This window comes from Halyomorpha halys, unplaced genomic scaffold (assembly GCF_000696795.3).
Source record: "Halyomorpha halys isolate HHAL.00 unplaced genomic scaffold, Hhal_1.1 Scaffold380.1, whole genome shotgun sequence".
Taxonomy (NCBI): Eukaryota; Metazoa; Arthropoda; class Insecta; order Hemiptera; family Pentatomidae; genus Halyomorpha; species Halyomorpha halys.
The window spans coordinates 221856-223038 of record NW_027106430.1 but is presented as its reverse complement, the minus strand read 5'-3'; positions in this window follow the sequence as shown (position 1 = coordinate 223038).

The following is a 1183-nucleotide window of genomic DNA, read 5'->3' as shown; positions in this document are numbered from 1 at the left end:
GTGTAATTTTTTTTGTATATTCCAAACATTTTTGTAAAAGTTTTTTTTTTTACATTTTTAAATAATAAAAATATTTTTGCGTAATAAATATTTAAATTCTCACATAATCCTATATCAAACATATTCCTTTGTTCTATAACTTTCAGAAATATAGATACGTCATGAAATGTTGTTATAAATAATTAAAGATTTTTTTTGAAAACGCAGGTACCTAAGACCTTAAGAAATTTTTATCTTCCTTTGTTATTAGCTTATAGGATCTGAATATTTGAGACCATTAATGTTAAGAAAGTCATATAACATATTTTAAGGATCATTAATCATTTTAGTTATATAGAAAAAGATATGTAAATATTATCTATAAATCAATTTTTCAATTGCTGCTGGATATGAACTTCATTGAGCTGAAAACTTACCTGCCTGGAATATATTCTGGAGATGGAAAAAAAAAACATATGGAGGCTGATTTGACTGGCATCATTTATTCACAACCACTCTCAGCTAACGAAGCCGCTACAGGAGATTGAAAATAGGATATACCGTATTATTAAAAAAAATATTCCGATTCTATGAATTTTGTAAAACGTTACTTCGTTTACGATTGGTTATACTTATTATTAAATTACTTTACTGCGATGACGGTTTGATTGAATTGTCTGAAACAGTCACTATTAATTAGAAAGCACTAATTCTTAACACAATATACAAAATGTCTAATTGTAACTAATCCGAAATTGTTTAGTTAATTTTGTTAATGAAATTAATTATGAGCTTATTATTTTATTATAATAAAAAAATCCATAGTATTGTTTGGATATTATCACAATGACCTCAGATTATCACTTTTTGGTTTCAAACTAACACATTATCAAAAAAGATCGTGGGGCTTGCTTTCGTCTTCTCACTAGGGCACTAACGTTGAGGAGTGGTTAGGAAAAAAAAATGTACGAATAATACAGTTTTGAGAGTATAGAATCTTAAGTTAAAATTTTATGTAAATAATGAGTGCAAATGCTTAAAAGTATGTAAAAATTATAGTTCTCATTCTAAACAAATCTGCTTGTTTTAAATACAAGTGTAACTAGTATATGTTTCCCTAATTCAAGCAGGTTATAACACTACAAAATCAGATCTAATATACTAGCTATTGAATTTGGATGTACTATCTCTACAATTTACAATA